Below are 17,419 nucleotides of genomic sequence, written 5' to 3' on the forward strand. Positions count from 1 at the left end.
CCAACTCCTTTTCTCTTAAAAAATATGTTTTTAGAGGTTATTAAAACCACTATTTAGATTTGCCTCATGCTTTTTCAGTTACAGTCCTTATTTTAATAACCAGATATTTAATAACAATATACAGATATTTATAATTTTGTTGTAATATGTGGATTAAAACATATTCTAATGTGACCATTAGATGCCCATCAGTTATTAATGTGATGTGTATTTGGGAACCTTGCCACTCTGATTCTGTAGCTATACAAAGCAGACACCAGTGTACCTCTTTAAATACATAACCAAGACATGAACTTAAACAGTTTAAATACAAAGTATTAACAGCTAATGGAGTTTCTGATCATTTGTGACTCCTGTGCGATTCTTACTAGATAACTGACTAGTTGTTTCAAAGAGCAATTAAAAATAACTTGACTTTTCTAAATAAATGCCAGCCTCCAAAGGAGGTGGTATATATTGGATATGTTTGGTTTGGGATCATTATAATGGATGGTCAAGGTCCATCTATTATCCTTCTCTGTAGCTAAATTGTGGGCTAGCTAAAATCTTAAAGGACTCTTATCTAGGAAACCAGATACATAGGGTTTTGCAGAGATACTGAATTGGGAATCAGGACTCAGAGGAACACAATTGTCTCAGGATTTTCTATCAGCTTATATAAGAGGTCAGACAAATGGATTTTTAATTCTGATTATCCGAAGTTCAGAAAGGTGTTCTAAAACACAGACCAAGGAATGCGCAGCTGTTACTTTAAGAAGGAAATTAAGTCTGGAGGGAAAGCGGCTGTTGTGACTGCTGACATCTGTGGCCTCCTTTCATTTGCGTAAGAGGTGGACTGGCTTCTCTGTGGCTGCGGTTGCCATGGAGAGGTAGTGGGGGAGGACTCCCAGGACTGCAGCCTGCCAGCCAGTGAGCCACAGAGCTGCTTCTCAGAGTGACTGAAGGGGCTGGGAGCTCAGGTGTGCCAGCACACCGATAATGAGGATGGGTGACCTGCCACAGCTGGTAACGTGACTGTGCACATACCCTGGGTGTGATGTGTGTGCAACTGCCTGAGGTTCGCTATGTGAATGGAGAAGACTGTGTTGTTGTCTGTTCCCACCCTTTCATGTGATTTCTCTCCACTCGATTCTAGTTGATGAAGAGTTTAAACAGTTAAACCAAATGTAAACCCTAATTATCCTAAGAAACTGGTTAACTTCACCTGGCTTGTTTGCATCTAGATAACAGCAACCTTGTCGCAAAGCAAATAAATAATACATACCCTCAGAAGGATCTAGTATGGTAGGCTGAACAGCAACCGGAAGGAAGGAATGGGTTACTAGCTGGAAATACTAGCACATGGGTGTTAGAGCAGTGCAGCTCCCTAATTCGAGAGTAAACAGTGGAGCTGGAAGATGATTCCCCTCTGCAGAGCACGAGGAAGCAAAGAAACTGGGTGTTCTGGAGAGGAGTGTGTTGCATCTTGAGATGAATTTGATCCTTGCTAGTAATATTTTTTAGAGGAATACTTTATCATCAAATAGAAAATCGTTACTGTTATGAGTTTGTAGTAGGTACTTGTTATGGCTTGCTTCTATTGTCTTGATGTAAGAGCCTGTTAGAAAAAAAAAAAAGAGCCAGTTAGACCAGATGCTTCATTTGTTTTAGTTTCTGTTTTCTTGTGATTGGTAATTTCTTAAAGATTTTACTTTAATTTTACTTATGTCTGTATGTGTCTGTGTCTGTGGAGGTATGTGCATGGGATTGCAAGTGACCAGGGAAACTAGAGGTGTCAGATCTCTGGGAACTGGGGTTAAAGGAGTTGGTGGATATCCAATATGTGTGTGTGTGTGTGTGTGTGTGTGTGTGTGTGTTCTTAACTGCACAATCATCTTTCCAGCTCCATGATTGGAAATTTTAATTTTAACACAAGCTCTGAACTACCACTTAAGAAAATATTTCCAAGTAAATATGCTTTTCTTGAGGAAATGAACGCATGTATTAATTTTATCACAAATAGTGAAGTTGAAGTTCATTTGACTTCTACTTTTCTGAAGAAATCTAAATGGGGACTAAGTATTAATTCTGCTCTATAGTAAAAAAAGTTGAAAGTGTTACAGGTAAGAAAATAAACTGACTACTTAACACATACTACAGTTTAGTTTAAGAGTGATAACTTATTCTGCCAGAAATAGGAATGGAGGGAGGAGGGAAGAACAGATAGGAGAAAGGGAGAGCTGGGGTACATCTTGGCAGCCTCAGTAGGCTAACTAGGATAACCATGAGTTTAAGGTTAGCCATCCAGTTATTTAGTTACAGTTGATTGCATACTCTATCTTAAAATCCAAAAGCTGGAGAAGTAATTTTGTAATGGAATACTTGCCAAGCATGTGCAAGGCTCTGGTTTGATGCCTATTCTCACCTAAAAAGATAGATTGTATAAAGTCTAGGCAATAATAAATATAATGTAAGGTTTGTAGATCATAAACATTTATTGTGTCATTTACTTGGAAAGTATCATTTTAACTTAAATATCTTAGAAGCTGTCAGTAAATATTGAAGACTTTATATATATGAAATTCTTCTTTGAATGACAGCCTTTCTTGGCATCTTTGAAAGTTCTGTTTCTTTTGTGCTGAATATTGTATCTTTTTTAAAAAAATATTTATTTATATTTTTACTTATTTACTTTACATCCCACCCACTACCCTTCTCCTGGTCACCTGGTCACCCCCTCCCACAACTTTTCTCTCAGCCCACCCTCCCCTTCTCCTCAGAGCAGTTGGGTGTTCACCATTGTATCCCCCCACCCTAGCACATCAGGTCTCTGCAAGGCTAGGTACTTCCTCTCCCACTGAGACGGGACAAGGCAGACCAGTTAGCTGCACATTTGCTACATATGTAGAGGGAGGCCTAGGTCTAGCCCGTGTATGTTGTTGTTTAGTTGGTGGTTCAGTCTCTGAGAGCCCCAGGGGTCCAGGTGAGTTGATTTTGTTGGTCTTCCTATCCCCTTCAGGGCCCATAATCCTCCTCCTGTTCTTCCATAATAGTCCCATGCCCTATCCACTGTTTTTCTGTGGGTCTCTCCATCTGAGTCAGCTGCTAGGTGGAGCCTCTCAGAGAACAGCCACTTCTGTCTGCAAGCATAAGAGAGTATCATTAATAATGTCAGGGATTGGTGCTTGCCCATGGGATGTGTCTCAAGCTGGGCTGGTTATTGGCTGGCCATCCTCCCAGTCTCTGCTCCTTCTCCCATCCTTGCATTTCTTGTAGACAGGATAAAGTTTAGGTTGAAAGTTTTGTGGATGGAATGATGTCCCTATTGCTCCAATGGGGTTCCTGCCTGGCTACAGGAAGTGGCCTCTTCAGACTTCATATCTTCAGTGCTGTGAGTCACAGCTAAGGACACCCACATTGATTCTTGGCCTTTATAAAGAACTCAAGGAGTTACACACCAACAACCCAAATAATCCAACTAAAAATGGGGGTACAGAGCTAAACAGAAAATTCTTAACAGAGGAATCTTGAATGTCCAAGAGGCACTTAAAGAAATGTTCAAAGTTCTTAGTCATCAGGGAAATGCAAATCAAAATATTTGCATTTTTACATTCTGAGATTCTGTTTTACGTCCATCAGAATGGCTAAGACCACAAACTCAAGAGATAGCACATGCTGGTGAGGATGTGGAGCAAGGGAAACACTCCACCATTGCTGGGCATATACCGAAAGATGCTACACCATCCCACAAAGACACTTGCTCAACTGTGTTCATAGCAGCTTTATTCATAATAGCCAGAAACTGGAAACAACCTAGATGCTCCTCAACTGAGGAATGGATAAAGAAAATGTGGTACAGCTATACAATGGAATACTATTCATGTATTAAAAACAAAGGCATCATGAATTTTGCAGGCAAATGGATGGATCTTGAGAATATCATCTTGAGTGAGGTAACCCAATCCCAAAAGGACATGCATGGTATGTACTCACTTATAAATGGATATTAGACAGAAAATACAGGATGCCCATACTACAATCCAAAGACCCAAACAAGAAGCTAAACAAGAAGGAAGGCCCAGGAGAGGATGCTTGAAACTTACTTAGAAGGGAGAACAAAATAGTCATAAGAGGTAGATGGAGAGAGGAAACTGGGTGGGAGAGGAGATAGGGAGAAGAATGGGGGTTCAGGACCAGGTGTAGGGAGGGACAGAAAGATGGCCAGATGGCCATGAGAATGAATGGAAATCTGCAATTGACAGGGTGTGGTGGTGGTGGTGGTAAGGGGCTTCTCCAGGATAAGACAGAAAGCTGGAATAAGGGAGGCACCCATGAATATTGTATCTTAAGAAAGCATTTCCTTGTTTTTAAAATATGCTGTCTAAACTAAGCAATTATTATATACAGATGTTGAAGAAGCTGATTTTAATTTTCTTAATTTTATGATACATCTTTAAAATTAAGGGAAATAAAACTAATTTTCTCAATTGAGAAGTATGAGAAATTATATATTAACAGTTCTTATGTAGGTCCTCATTGATGGCACCCAACTGCTTGTTGCATACTATGCTAAATGTATTTGTACACAGAGTCTCATGCAACGTTGTAAGGTAGATGTTGTCTTCTTCCCTATTTTACTGAAGAGGAATCTGGAGTTTATTTCAGTGCCACAGAGACAAGGAAAGGTAGATGAGAATTTGCAGCTAGAAAGTCCTCACTAGTGCAGTGGAGAAAGGTGTCTCCTTGGTGTCCATTCTTAAGGTGCTTCCATTGTCTCTGCTGAGTGAGGGAGGAGTTTTCTCAGACTTGTGCACTGAACACGTGAGCACTTTGGCGTTGAACTAAAGACCTCCTCCAGATGATCAAGTGTTGCTAACATGAATTGTTTCAAATGATACAATTTAAGAGAATAATTCCATTAATTTTTACTGCTTTATTTGAAAACAATTAAATCAAAAGAGGAATAAAGAGAGTATGGTAGTGTTACACTGAAACCTTTTCTGCTGTCATTCATTTATCTATTTTCAACAGGGCTTCTGTCCTCTGCAGTCAGCTATTTGAGCTGGCTCATCTCTTTCCTGGAGGCCATCCTGTATATGGTAGCATATTGAGCAGAGCCTCTGACTAGTTACAGCCTCTGTCCCTCAGCTGTAACAAATAGAAATGTCTCCAGACATTGCCAAATGCCTTTTAGGGGACAAATCCATTCCTGGATACAGCCACAGGTGACGTGGGCAGCACAGATGTATAACCATCACAGGATAGTGAGTTGGGATGAGGACTTTGATAAAGATGGGAAGGATAAAACTTTTATCTCAATGGCACGAGAAAGGAGGCTAGCTTTGACTGCCTGGTGTGGCTACATGCAGTGTGGAAAACAGGGCGGGGCAAGACATGACTATAGCATAGAGACTCAGAGAAGGTCTACTTGGGAGGGGAATGTGGACGAGGGTACCAAAGTTGTCTGACTTGGAGAGGTATTTTGGTGGTAGAATCAGGAGACTTGGGGTTTTCCATAATGTTGTTCTCCCTGACCAGGGATGGAGGATGTCAAATAGTCTATAGGACTGTCCAGCCACTCTCCAGTGCTGGCAACCTCTTCTTAGGGCTCACAAGTATTTTGTTGGAATATTAGAAACTACTGAATAGCTCAGACCTTCATGAGTATTGCAGCCTTGATCTCTAATCAATGACTGCTATGTTTAAAATTAAGAATTGATTTGCCTGGTGGCAGAATAGCTGTGATTTTGGGAAATGAACTAGGCACAGCCTTTCCTTCCTCCATATGTATTTAAAGTAGATGATGTGTTGGACATCAAATAAGTATTTGTTCTCAAGTCACCATTGAGAGCTTTGTAAATCGATTAAAAGAAAATCCTTTCCCCCTGGGCTGGTGCATTTCTGCTTTCTGAACTTACAGAGGCAGGGGATAGTTATTTGAGACACTATCTCAAAACAAGGAGAAAATAACCCAGAAATAAGAGCTAAACAAAGTCAAAGATAGAAAGGATTCACACAAAAATAGAAAACCTAAGGTCTACTTAAGATCACAAGTCATAATAGACAAATGAGATAAAATTAATATCATACCAACCATATGGCACAGATGATACTCTGTGTGAGATGTGGGAAGGGAAAGATCTGATGCCTTTCTGGAATTGTCAGCAGATATTTCTGTGAGTTGGAATGGAAGAGCAGGACAGATCCCCATCATGGAGTCGATGACTTCACTGAGTGGTAAAACACCTACAGCTGGGGTTACTGATGGTATGCATTACAGTGAACCAAAGAAAGATCAGAACAGGGGATCATAGACAAGAGATGGTAAATGTGATACCTGGAAGATAATTAACTGCCAAGTTATGCAGGGCACCTTTCTGGTGTCCATAACGAGTACAGAACATTCATGTGTGTAGCATGGTTCCACAGGTTCACACTGAGAGTTACTGTGCCTGGGTTAACCTGGCACTTCTTTCTAGGTTAGTGCTGTGCTGTGCCACAGTATGCTCTTTCAGATAGACCAAGAGCACACAGTCTTCCTTTGGGCGGTTAACTTCTCTCCTCTTCTGCCTCTCCCACTCCTCCTATTATCCTCTCTCTTCCCTCTCATCCACCTCCTTCTCCTGCTCTTCTATCATCCTTATCCTTCTTTCCTGTACCCTGGTGCTAGGGTGCACAAGTGCTTTACCACTGAGCCATGCCTCCAGCCCCTAAGAAGAAATGCTTTTTGTGGTTGGAAACAGCATGTACTATCTCCATTCCTCGATCTGTTTAAGAGCAGTGCCTGTATATTGATTTTGTTTTGCTGGGTTATTTATAGCTCAGGGACTTAGGAAAGAGTGAACCTTATCAGCGTCTGTCCTTCCGACATTACAGTTCCATGGCTTCCCACGCCTGGGCATTTGCTAATGCAGTTTCCTCATGACTTGCTTAACATGGCTTCTGCTATGCACTTAGACTTCCAAATCAGTGAGAACGCCTGAAAAATGGCTGCAAAGCCATTTTGGGTTTGGCTAGTTGAGATAGGCCTGTGCATATGAAGTTACAGTGTAGTTACTGTTACGTGTGGCACTGAGTCTGCCGAGTGTGCCCTATTACGAGCCTTATGACAACTCCTCTTTGCAGCTGTGATAACTCTCGGGACATATGCATCCTCAGAGCTGCTTGGCTTAGGAACATTAGGTTGAAGTTCCATGCATTGCAAATTTTGTCATAAATATTTGTTTAGAGGCACTTATATGGGTTAAGAACATTAAGTACTCATAATTTTCCATAAGCTGTTATGTCAGGATAGCAGTGGAGAATACAGCAGACTGCACTCATGACATCAGTTGACATGATGGGTTTATCTCAAATAAGGATTTATTCACATATATGTATACAGTACACTTGTACATACAAAATATATGAGCTGTTACTTGGAAAGATGATGTTAATGGACCCAGAGCAATTTTTTACCTTAAAAAAATGTGACTTCAAGTATTTTAATAGGAAGATTTGGTGATAATGTTTTATAAATACTAGTTATTTGAAAACCAACTCAGGAGCTTTGTCAGGGGCTGGCTCTTAGTGAATGGTTGGCCAGTAGTATTAAGAACATATGGTTGAAACTTCTGAGTTTTTGAAGATTTAAAAATAATTTTCTGTTTTTTAATGAAGTCTCTCACTTAGTAGCTGATACTGTTTGCATTTGAAGTTATAGCAATCATAGAAAATTAGTGATTAGAAATATATTTAATCTATTTATAGTCATCACCATGAAACAATGAAACCTGTGTGACCTTTCTTCTGTGCCTCCTGTGGAAGTACAGCTGTCCTCTCATTTGTCACACTGAGAGATGGCAAAGGACTATTTTAAATGCTCTAGTTAATTTTAAACTTTTTTGTTTGGTGTGTGTGTATCTGTGTGTGTGTGTGTGTGCTCATGTACTTTCTTGTTATAAAATTTTAAATTCTCTCCTGCCTTTGAAGAGCTGTGAACTATGAAGAACAGTGAGGAGTCACTACGTTTGTATGATGCCACTGTCTAGATTATTGGGCACAGCAAGGGTCATGTGTCCATTGTAGTGCTAGGGACAGTGCTAGAAACACTGCCTGGCCTCTTCCCTTTAGGACTTTGGATCCAGTATAGGTCCTTGCAATAAAGTGAAATGACCACTGTGGAAAAGAGACCCCGGGTCTCAGGACTGTGGGGATCAGTACCTGAGCATTGCTATCAGCTTTGTCTCAGAGAGCTCTAACACGGTGACTGCAGGTCCCCACACAATAGTCACATCTGTAGTTGATGACTGAAACTGTTGACCTAGTCCATTGTTTGCAGCCTCAGTTTCCCACTTCCACCACCTATACCCAGAGTTTCACATCCTCTTCTGACTCTCATGGTTGAGGGGGTCATCATTGGAAAATACACCATCTGAGTTATGTTAAAATAAATGAACCTTGGAATCTTAATGGATCTTGGAATGTTGATTGACAGTCTGACTAAATTAAAAGAATATCTTACAATATTTAAAATAGTATTATGATGGCTAACATTGTTAACTTGATGGGGTTTAGAGTCTCCATGGAAACAAACATGGCCACTTCTATATGGGATTTGCTAGATGAGGTTAATTGAGGCAGGCCTACCAACAATAAATGTGGGTGGAATCAACCTGTGGTCTGGGATCTAGGGGTGAATAAGAAGGAGAAGGGAGCTGAGCACCAGCATTTGTCTCTGTTCCACCTCCCACTCCTCCTACTCCTCCTGCCAGGCTTCTTGCCACGTCCCCATCATGGCACAGTGTACCCTTGAACCATGAGCCAAAATAAACCCCTCTTCATGTCAGCTGCTTTTCGTCACGTATTTGCTATAGCAATAAGGAAAGTAATTGATGCCTTTGCCGTTGGAAAGGACAGTACCACTAAATGGGAGGAGGAAACCGACAATCCAATACCTAGTAAGAAATGTCACTTCTTAAATACCTGCAGTTTTGAGGTTAAAGTGACTGTGAAAGCCATACCCAGGAAAACATAATCCCCTGGCTACTTACAAAATTTGACTTCATAAAAACCAAATATAATTTGAATCCTGACTGGAAATTTCTCATTTATATTAATTGATTCTAGTTTATACTTTGTCATATTGTGTTGCTGCAGATGCTGAAAGTTTTTTTATTCAAATATCTATTGTATTTTAAATAGTATTACTTTTCATATTATACAAACTTACATATTTATAAATTATTTATTGTTGTTTTGGTATCCTTATAAGAAAATTAAAAAATCACCAAGAAACTCAAAACGTACTGACCGGATGGGCGAGACTCTATACATGCATGTATATGTATACATTTGTATACATATACTTATATAGAAATAATCATCTAAAACATTTACATTATAAATTAGGGACTCTAGAAATTATAATTACTAAAGTAGAACAATCATAACAATATACTACAATAAAGTTATTTACAACTAGGGATGTGTTCTGGAATATTCCTGAAACTAGATAAGAGAAAGTTAAAACCATAGTTAAGGGAGACTTCTGTGTGTAAATTGTATAAGGTGCTGAATGCAGTGTGGGAGCAGGCCACCTGCCTGCAGAGCTGTGTGTGTGTGTGTGTGTGTGTGTGTGTGTGTGTGTGTGTGTGTGTGTATGTGTGCGCGCGTGCGCGTGTGTATCAGTGGTGAGAATCATTGGTCCTGATTCCTACATCATGCAGCTCTTGTCTGCTCTTGCCCCAGGACCCTCTCCTCATCTCTGGGCTCCTGCTCAGAGCTTTGTGCTTCTCACATGCTGTGTGCTCTGCTGCTGTACACTTCTCTGGCTCTCCTGCAGGAGCCTCTGCACTGCCAAACTCTCTGTTAGTCCTTACACTTTGCCTTGTCTAGCAGGAAGAGACAGAAAAAAGTAGATATCAAAGAAGATGCTTTCAGGTTTCCCAGAGAGTTCCATGGCAGATAACTCACTTGCTCTTTGTAGTATCTATTAGAAAGTAGAAGCTGTCATTTCCTATCAAGTAGCATTGGTCAGTTAAAATTTTCAGACTCATGGAAAGCAGCATGAAACAATTCAGTGGTACTAAGATTTGGGATTGCAAAGTTTGCTATTGATTGGACAGCCTGGGCCTGGGTGCTCTCGGAAGAGCTCTGGTCTTGTCTTGTGTTTATTTATAATGCGCTGTTACTTTTGGTTTGAAGCCCCCTGAGTTACCTCTTGAGTTGAAACCTATAAGGCTAGGGAGGTAGTTAAGAAACACAGGACTGGAACTTGGTCCCCTGAGTACAAACAAAATACAAGTTAGCGGTGATGATGCAGATTGCAGTCCCAGCTCAGCCCTGGGAGGCAGAGGCATGTTCCTAGCTGCAGACCACTGAATTACTCCTCTCACAAAAGGAGGGAAATGAAGATGGTCAGCACCTGAGGAATGACATTCCTCCTATGGCTTTCTCTCCAGGCTGCCATCTGGCTTACACGTGCACACGCACACGCGCACGCGCGCACACACACACACACACACACACACACACACACACACACACACACAAATACATTTACCTTCCCTCTACTGCATTCTTTTTATGAATCAGGTTGTAAACATCTTAGAAGCAGATGGCAAATATTCTAGCCTTTGTGAGCCTCATATAACTTATGGTATCTCATATGGTTTTTTTCCCCTTGCCTTTTTACATTTTAAAAGCTAATAAACAGACTTTAGTGAGCAGCCACTGGCAAAATTCTGTATATGGACCTTAGTTATTGTTCTCTCCAAAAAGGTCCCTCTGTTTTCCCTTTCCCTTCACCTCAATCTGCTCCTTTTAGCTTTTAACATAATGGGTATTTTTCTCAACTTTTGCTTATGTGAAGTTATCTTTTTTTTTTTTTTTTGGCTGAAAATATATATAGAATTTGACTTTTGAAAAATACTTTAGTTGTTTAAAATTCTGTCCCTCCCAGTGTGTCCTTTGAATAAAAATTCACAAGAATAAAATAACTCAGCACCATGCATGTTAATCAAAGACACAGGACCACCATCGTTTCTGCTTCTTTAGTAGAATGCCATGAAGTGGGTGATTCATGAAGAAAAAAGTGTGGGTCTGACAGGTCTGGAGCGTGGGAGGGCAAAGACCAGATGCTGGTACCTGGGTGGGGTCGCCTTTCTGCACTGTAGCCTCACAGGAGGCCCTGGCTATGTCTCAGGAGAGTGTCGAAGAGCAAACCTACTGCTGCAAGTCATTCTGCAGTGGCTTGCATGACAAGGGTAACTTACCATTAGCCCCCACCTCCGCTACTCATCATTGGAAATTGTCTCCAAACATGAATTTCAGAGGGAGCAGTGATACTGAAGCTATAGCAGACAGCAGCCCCTTCCCATCCTGTAGGTCATATGTGCATTGGCTCAGCCATTTATAGTAGTGGTTCAAGGAATGGAAGTGGTTTATACTTAGAGTGTGGTCAGCTACTCCCTGTCCTGTGGAGTAAAACCTATGACAGTCTCTGATGTGCTTGCTCATGGGACACCTGAACTTTAAATTCTCCATAGACATGACTCTCAGTGAAGGAATTCCAGGTATCTGTGCAGAGGCCAGAGCCTAGGAAGAGCCCCACTGTGTTCCTACTGGCAGATGCCTTCCTTCCTAGGTGAGGTGAGTTGTCTGAAGCACTGCTAACCACTCACATGATCATGGGCATAGCATGAGAGAAAATGAGTTTCAAATCAGTGGTCTGCCTCTCAGATCACATTTCTCCTTGGTTATAGTGCTTTCTCTCAGAGCAGGAATCCACGTTAGCCCAAAGGGGTACCGTGGTTCACTGTAACTGGTAACATAGAGCCCATTCTGCTCATATATTGGTATTGGACCCTGTGCATGAGACTGGAAGAGGAAGCATGTTGATCCTCCTAGCTTGGGATGTCAGGCTGCTAAGAGCAGATGCTCCATGGTTACTGCCATGTCTTCTGTCCTAGCAGGTGATGAATCAAAGCTTCCTGAAGGAACGTGTGCTCTCATCACTGTTCCAAAGTTGGAGGAAGGGCTCAACATGAGGAATAAACCCAGTGGCTGTGCACTTAGAATGGTCCTTGCTGAAAAAAGACAGATGTCAGAGTGTCAATTCTGCTGGTTCTCAAAGGAACATGGTTACCTTTTTCCCTACATAGTTGTCCATGCATGTGGATACTGCTGTTTAAACCCTAGGGCATGACCATGGACATTTTTCTTCTTGCATATTCTTTCCTCTCTCCTTTCCCACGAGTTAGAGATGTAGACTTGCTTGTGTCTATGGTGATCTGAGGTCCTGGAATACAGCAGTGTCCTTTTGTGATAAGAGGCTGTTTGGTGGTTGCTGGTACAGTCCCCCACAGTGGCCTTATGATTTTGGGAAGGACTGAGAAAGAAGAGGATGCTGCTGACTGAGGAGACGAGGAAGTGGCACACAGGACATGTTTACAAGATGGTGGCAGTCATTGCTAACCGGAGGCTCAGCACCTGACTGTGTGTCTCCTTCCCTAGACAAGGGTGTGAAAGATGCTGTGGAAGTGTTGACTCTGCTGAAGAACAGTTGCAAATTACAATATAAAGATTAAGAAAATGTAGAATTCCCAGTGTTTTTATATGCTTCGTCTGCATTATCAGACTCATTACCTCCATTTCCATTGTCTCCTTCTGTAAGAGCCTCTGCTCCCCTCTCTGCTCTAGTACCATCAGATCAGTCTTGTTTTTGACCATTCTTTTCTAACAAAAAGAACCAAAACCCTGAGATACCCAAACATGACTTACCTAGCTTGTAAGACAGTTAATCAGCATGCTGAGAGTGTCTGTTCCTGAGGGCGAGTTGGTGGTGAAGGCCCTGGGCATGGCAGAAGGCTGGATTAGGGAGAGCAGGAGTGTTGTGTTATAAAACTTCCTGTGGAGATACAGCACACTTGTCTACTTATCCCAGATAGGGATCCCATAACAGACCAAAGTTCCGCTTGGTGAACCAATGAGTTTTATTAGAGTTACTCAGGGGAACATAGCTGAGGGGTTACTTAGAAGAGCAGAATGAGTCAAAGACAACTTTATCACCGAAGCCGACTCAGCATGGGTGACATCTCACAAATGCTGGGACCCTGGAACTCACTGCACAGCCTACAGGCAGCTCAGCAACTTGGAGAGTGTCCTTTTCAAGCACCTCATTTGATCTTAACCTCTTCTAGGCAGCTTTGCCAGTTTCTGTTTCTTCCAGGCTACTGGTCTGGTGTCAGAGTCTTTGCAGCTCAGCTTTCTCCTGTCTGAGGGGGGTTCGGCTCTTACTGCTTACTCTGGCATGGAGGGCTCAGTGAATTTAGTCAGATTCAGGGACTTCCTAAAGCTTATTTTCCTGCTTAAGGAGCTTCCTGCAGGATGGAATATCTTCATCTCAAAGGAAAAGTTTATACAACAGGGAGGCACTTTGACCATAGGCAGTCTCTTGGCTAGCCAAGCAAGTACACAGTACTTACTTTTCTATATTTTTGACTAAGCAAATAGACCTTTATATTAGTCTTTTGTCTTTGGTTCTGGAACAATTTAAAATTTATCAAAGGGGAAACATATGTATTAGTTGCTGACAAGGGATGAGGCATTGCAACCAGCCATCCAGAAAACCAGAGCAGCATGTGGCAGCTTTGTTTAATGTTTGGTGTCCATACTTCTTGAGTCTCTGCTTCCTTAGGGGTGTGTGTGTGTGCAGGTGTGTGTGTGTGTGTGTGTGTGTGTGTGTGTGTCTATGTATGTGCGTGTGCGTGTGTGTGTGTATACATGTATATGCAGACACATGTGAATGTGCAGGGGTATACATGCATGGCCACATACTTGTTGGAATCCATTGCTGACAAGGTTAGCAATCCATGTCCAGTGGACCCTAACATTAGTGGTCAGAGTAAGGTTGGTCTGGCTAGGGGAAAGGGATCCAGTGTCAGTCAACAGAGTCAGAGACGGCCCCTGCTCCAGTTGATGGGAGACCTGCCTGAAGACCAAGCTGAAATGTATTTATTTCTGCTGCAATTTGATGTTTCAAGATGGGGTGTACCCAAGGGGGGGCTTCTCCTCTGAGGAGAAGGAAAGGTAATGGGGGAGGGGACTTGTAAGGGTAGAACTGGGAGAAGAGGAGGAGGTAGGGGCTGCAGTTGGGATGTAAAGTGAATGAATGAATGAATTAATTAATTAATGAAAATTAAAAGGTCTGGCTTCCACCATAGTTGCCATGGCTATACTACTCCCTTCATTTGCTGCATCAGAAATCCTTAGTAGTGAAAGAGGAATGAGTGTGGTCATACTCTGTGTCCAGTGCACAGTAGGCAAAGCGCTTATGACTATTGAGAAGATGGTGGAAACATGTACTGGAAAACATGCCAGTGTCAATGTCTTTATGCAGTAGGTGACTGCTTAAATAGTTTTTGCATTTTCCAGACATTGTGCTTTCAGCAAGAAAGTGACAGCAGTATAGGACTGACACTAGTGAGAATTACCAAGTCTGTTTTTTGGTATAACATTGTTGAGAATGTGTAGTTTTGTGCTTTAGTTTAATTGGAGATCCTTAGCTTTTAGGGGCATGTGGAGTGTTCCTCCCTTCTCCTCTCTGAGCATCCCCTGGCATCGGCGACAGCATTGATAAGGTAGATGGATGATGTAAAGCCATCTGGGCACCTGATAACACGTTGCTCACAAGAGACAGCCTGATAATACTTACAATTTAGAGAATATTACTTATCAAGATTGGTTGTTTGTTGTACTCACCTGAGAAATATTTTAAAATGCTGATTTAGTTGGTACAGGATGCAGCCTTGGCATCAAGATATCATTTAGAACAGTAATACCAAGTGACTTGAATGTACAGTATTGGGACTGTGTTCTCAGGGCTCAGTAACGTTATCCGACCAGGACCTGGAACAGTATCAGGAAGAGTCAGCCCTGGGCCCAGTTACTTTTGCAAGTCTTAGGAAGAAGTGGGTTAACAGTCCCTCCTCTGGGCTTTGATGAGTCCTGGGACAGCTGGAGATTTGGGGGAGGAGATTTGGGAAGCGGGCCTGACTTTTACTTGTTAAGAAGTGTGTCCTTAACCTGAAGAACCCTCTTGTCGTCTTAGTTTCCTCTAGGGGAAAAACATACTAGAATTCTTTGCCAGTGTGACGGCACATGCCTGTTTCTCAGTTCTTAGGAACCAAGGCAAGAGTATGGTGAGCTCTGGGCCAGCCTGGCCTATATAAATAATAAGTAAGTCCCCCCCCACCCCTATCAATAGAAGAGTTTAAAGCACAGTGGGCTCCACAGTTCCTGCTGATCAGCCACCACGTGAAGAGGGTGTGTGCGGTCTCCATAGGAGGAATTAGACATTTATCAAGGGGCAGAAACAGTGGGGCAGCGAGTCAGCAGAATGTCCTGTGTGTCTGTGCACATTGTTACCTAACCCTGACTGGTGCTAACAACAAGGTGTTCCGGCTCTGCATTTAGCTTTGAAAGTACAGCACGGTGGAGCCTTGTCTGCTTTTCTCTCAGAATTCAAGATTTCCTTACTGTGGAGACTGAGACAGAATTGGTGAAAGCTCTATAGCTAATAGACATAAGGACTGACACAGTGTCTATGATTGGAAATTTCAGTGCAGTGCATCTCACAAAGAATATTCTTGTCTGTTCTATGACTCTCTTTTTGTCTTTGCTATAGGAAAGGAACTTTTTGGTGTCCAGTCAGCTGGTCTCCTCTATTCTACTTCATTCACAGTCATCGCCCATGTTCTTAAAGCATAGAGCCCATCTCTAGAAACTAATATTCCTTTAGACCCTTTACTGCAATAGTTGAATTTTTAATTTTTGCATTTTTCAGACACTGTTTTCAGCTAGAAAATGAATTTAGGATAGGGCTGACACCCACCCTAGTGTCTCTCCTTCAATAGTATTGGTTAGTTTTTCTAAAGGCGTCATTGTTAAAGGAGAATGATGGTTTCCAAGATCTTGTGGTCTGAGTGAGTTTAAATAGTTTCAGTTCTGCATTCAGGGACTCTGTGTTGTGTTAACCACCATCTCTGCAAGAATACCCTGAACTCAGTTTCTCTCCATCTTCCTTCTATATTCATGTGTCCAAGCTGCTCCCCACTCCAGACTGTTTGCTTCCTGCCTGTTTGCATTTCCAAGTCCGCTATGCTCCCCACCTGAGTGCCCTTCCTCTGTGGATATTGTCCCTTCCCACACCGCAGGACTTGTATATTTATGTCTTTCAGGTACTTGCCCCCAGCACTTTTCATCCTGATACTGATACAAATAGTTAAGATTAATTTCTATTGAACTTAAGTTTTTATTTTCATATTCCTATTCATTATAGGTAATTTAGTAATTGAAGAAAACATAAAGGGTAGAATTAAAAATACTAATATACTGGAAGGCCTTCCATTTTTGATCAGAAATAGAGAAGAAATGAATGTGAGGGGACGGAAGGGGAAACCAAGGTTAGCTTGTGAAGTGATTAATTAATTAATAAAAATATACAAATGGAAAACACAACTACCAGACCACCAACTGCTGGGGTGGATGTGGAAAACGGGAGCCTTACACACTGGGTAGGAGTGGAGTGGAAACTTCTGTAGCCACTCTGGAAATTAGTCTGGAGGTTTTTCAAAAACCAGAAATAAAACTACTCTATGATCCAGGCCAGAAATCATATGTTAATGTGCTACTCTCGGATGTGTGTGCCTTGGTGACTGTATGGTTGGCCTGCCTGCCCATTGATACCTAAGTCCACATTCATCTTTGCAGTACAGCATCTTCCTTTACTTAGCATATCTTGAGTATCTTCCTTGAGTAACTATTTTTATGGACCACTTTTAGAAGCTAAAAGATGGCATATGTCATGAAAGTTTCTTTAACTTCTCTCCTGTTATACACGTGAATCATTTCACATGCCATTGGTAATGCATGTCATAAACATTGTAGTAGTACTTCATGTGTTACATGGCCGTGAGTGGGGGGGTAAGGTGACTTCGGGTCTCACTGTACTCTGCTGGGTAGATGGAATTTAGTGAGGGAAACAGGAAGGCAGGGAAGGCACCTTGGGGTAAGAAGAGAACTGGGTGGGAGGACCCTCCAGGGCAGACTCCGTTAAGGGCTTTGGGTGGGATGGACATCATAAATTTGGACTCATCTCTTTGATATATGTGTTAATAATGCTGGTTACTTGAACATAAGGCGCCCTTTCTATTTAGTTTTCAGGCTTTTGTTGAGAGTGCAGTCAGGTATGACTTAATCAAGAACACTTTAGATATTATACAAGTTCCTTTCTCTCCTTATCCAGTTGCTCTTACAAAATTATATACTGACTAAGCGTGTCTAGTCCCCAAATTCCAAGTCAGAAGGGCTAAAGAATCTGAAACATTGCAGACATGATGATCATCATGGAGAAAATTCCATAGTTGAACTCCACATAATAAATCTCATGTGAAAATCA

The 17,419-nt window shown here is 41.7% G+C and overlaps 1 protein-coding gene across 3 annotated transcripts in view; it reads left to right on the top strand.

Annotated features, from left to right (window-relative positions):
- The window catches only part of Hivep1 (HIVEP zinc finger 1), a 134,169-nt gene that overhangs the window by 57,683 nt on the left and 59,067 nt on the right, over window positions 1–17,419 (top strand). The gene's annotated exons all lie outside the window — the stretch shown is intronic.

Source organism: Mastomys coucha, unplaced genomic scaffold (assembly GCF_008632895.1).
Source record: "Mastomys coucha isolate ucsf_1 unplaced genomic scaffold, UCSF_Mcou_1 pScaffold7, whole genome shotgun sequence".
Classification (NCBI taxonomy): domain Eukaryota; kingdom Metazoa; phylum Chordata; class Mammalia; order Rodentia; family Muridae; genus Mastomys; species Mastomys coucha.